We start from the raw sequence: 3,276 nt of genomic DNA, 5'->3' as shown, positions 1-3,276 counted from the left end.
TAGTTTCTGAGTGGCCAGACGCTCGTTCCTTTCATGGATGGCCTGTTGCTCTCTTTGCTCCAGACTGGCTGGGAGTGGCTCGTCGGGGTCGCTGATCATGCGATCTGCCTGGGATTCGCTCATTACGTTCAGGTTTACGAGTTGCCTTTTGCGCCATGCCAGCCAATCAGCTCGTCTAGTCTTCGCAATTCGCTTCCGACTCTTTCGACGGGCTTCAACATTTTTCAGAAGCATGGTCAATTGCCTGTGTCGAATTCCGGCTGGTACGGCCCAGGCGAGTTCTTCACGGAGCTTTTTACAATCACCTTCTGTAGAGCTCTCCTCAGAGTTACTTTCCACTGATGATGCTTGTTCAGTGCTCTGAAGCTCGTCCTAAGCCCTCTCTGGTTGCGAACAAGATGTCAGGTGTTCGTCAAGCACAGACACGGTCAGGATGTTTTGAATGTCTTCACTTGCCAGACCTTCCTCTTCTAAAACCTCCGTTGGCATTGTCAGGGAGCTGTTGGACTCAGTAGCAATCATCCGCTGGGCCCACACAATGCAGTCCATTACATGCTCTCGCAACCACTTGATCGCTTGCGGCTCCACCGAGGGTAAACTTCGGAAATGGTATTTGTTCAACCTGTGTTTCATGGCATCATTGTGTGCCTCACCAAAGTCCATTTCTTGTTGACACGTAATGTACATGCTGGCACGGCAATGGAATCCTTCGGCCTTTTTCCATTTTGCATCGTGGGAGGTGAACCCTCCCTGGCAAATGATCTTCCAATCATCGATGTCCAATAGTTCTTGATGGGCCTCGTCTAGAAAGATGACCTCGGTCGAGCTATCGATCATGGCCTTTTTGAAGCTCTTCTGTTTTGTCATGCGCGCTATACGACTAAGAGGGACAATCTGAAATACTGGACTGAACAGGCTCGTCTTCCCACTGTCAGTTGCGCCAATGGCACATGGAACGGGTCTCTTGTGCTCTTTTGGTCGAAACAACGCAAGGAAATCTGCACAAAACTGCTCGATTTTCTCTTTTGAAAGGCTGTTCTGAAGAATTTGCTCAAAGTACTTGGGGTTGGGATCAGTTGCACAATTGTAATTAACATAAGCCCTTGGAGTCGTAATACCCTTCTGCAGAAACAAACAGACAAGTAAACAAACGCTTGTTAAGATCCAAGATGCCCAAAAAAAGTGGGAACGAAAAAGACAAACTTAAAACGAAGAGCTGTCAAACTAACACCAATTTTCTCGTGTCGATGTGTTATTGAAATCGTATCAAATCTCTAAGGAACTGGTTGGCGGGGTTCCAAACAGGGTTAGCGCCTCAACTTTGTGAATACCGTGAAAACTATTAAAGTTTTTGTTTGCACATCACAACAAAGGAGGAAATAAAGACTCTACGCGATTCAAATTTGAACGGTTGCGACTAAGTGAACATTCAATTGTTCTCACCTGGGATGCTGGGATGAGTCCCTGTGCAAACTTCAATTAAGTTTCAGTCGATTTTCAGCTGGCTCATGACACAACTCTCTGGCTCGCTCAACAATGGTAGCACTCGCTGAAAATGCTGGACCAGTCTGTCTTTAAAGGCTTCGTTTCCCATGAGAGTGAGAAGAAATGTCTTCATCAAACAAAGGAACTTGAACGTGAACTGAGATTCGGACACCTTCTTGAAGACATCTCCACGGTAAACACAAAATTGAAGTTTTTTCATCGCTGGTTAATGCCGTGGCACACGACTGTGATGGGGCAAGACACTGGCTTGTTGGGCGTGCACGTTTGTGTCGTGCTCGTGGCTTCCTGTGTGTTCTTGCGAAGACCAAAACAATCGATTTTCAGGCCAGCCCGGCGTAATTCTTGGATAGATGTGCTCAACATGGGCTTGAAGTCGTCATGGAGCACTTGCAAACGAACCACGTTTTCGGTGACTGAAGAGTCTTCAGAATCCTCTTCGCCTCTACTAACGTCAATCTCATCTTGAAGAGCCCTGTTAAAAAAAGAAGACACGATTTTCGAGTGTAGTACGGTGTTAAATGGACTGCCCATGCATACCGAATTTATTCAGCGCAGAGTCCGACTGTTATCACACTCACTAACCTCATTGGTGATCATTGGTGTAAAGAGCATTGCGCAAACACCTTGTTTCAATAGAGAAAATTAAGGGCGATCACTCACCAGAGACAATGCTGATACGATGCCGCCACAAAATTCATCAAACAAGGATTTTTGTGGTCTTTGACAGAGCTGGTTGAGTTGTTGCGAATTGTTTTTCTTGCATGATCTGGAAAGGTAAAATTCGAGGCCACATTGCCCAAGGGCACGTTGAATTTTGGCTGCATTTTTCGTCTGACACGCCACCCAATAAGAAATGGCTCGAAAAATTTGCTTGCCCGGCATGCAATCTGTGAAGGATGGATTGAAGATTCTTCATTCGAATCCTCGCCGCTCTCTCGCCTACATTCACCAGATGGCCTTGCCGTTTTCTTTTTGCGTCCAATTTCGGAGGAGCTTAATGCCGAAAAGAAAAAGCAGACTTCACTCAGTTTCGACAAAGTTTGGTCACACTCATCTCTCTTTTCACAAATCCAGTTCCAAGCACGCTCAATTTCATTATTTTCGACTCTCCAAATGCACTTAAAGGAAACAACGGAACACTTTTTCTCGACTGCTGCAATAATATGGCACTCGGCTTTATCCCGTATCACTTTACTGTTGAGTTGAGAGCAAGGCCTACTCATCTTTCCTGGAAGAAAAGGAGTTGTAAACTTCGACTTTTCAAGTTTTTTATGCCCTTTTTATATCGTTGCAGCTTAATGCGATACCAAGAGAACAAAGCATACCAATCCTCATTGGGCGATGGGCCTAAGTGGCGATTCAAGGGTAAACTCGTCTCTGATGAAATGTGTTCCCGAGTTCGTTTATGGTGTTGGAATGCATGTTAATATGAACAAAATAAAATTCTGGTATTGAAAAGAAATAATCAAAAGAAAGGTTTCCTCTGAAGAAGGTGTGCCATAAAAAAATGTAACACTTTGTCGCTTTCCAAGCTAATTTTACAAATATCGGGGTGAACACGCCACAATGTCTCTAAAATATTCAGGCCATACAAGCTGAACACGCTAAAGATGCCATACATGCCTTAATCAGGGCACATGGATGGAAGATATCATCTGAGCCATGACTGTGTGGCATGAGATAGGTTAATAAATGGATGAAAGTGTAACCTTAGGGGTTTAATGCGCGTTTTGTGAATGCCGGTGTTTTATATTGTTTTCAAAAAAAAGA

At 44.6% G+C, this 3,276-nt stretch overlaps 1 pseudogene; it reads right to left on the bottom strand.

Moving 5' to 3' along the window:
* LOC137970513 (uncharacterized) overlaps nucleotides 1-2,729 on the bottom strand; it is a 3,203-nt pseudogene extending 474 nt beyond the window's left edge.
* Nucleotides 2,730-3,276: the final 547 nt, after the last annotated feature.

This window comes from Montipora foliosa, chromosome 1 (assembly GCF_036669935.1).
Source record: "Montipora foliosa isolate CH-2021 chromosome 1, ASM3666993v2, whole genome shotgun sequence".
NCBI classification, from domain to species: Eukaryota; Metazoa; Cnidaria; class Anthozoa; order Scleractinia; family Acroporidae; genus Montipora; species Montipora foliosa.
This window is presented reverse-complemented; position numbering and strand designations above follow the sequence as displayed.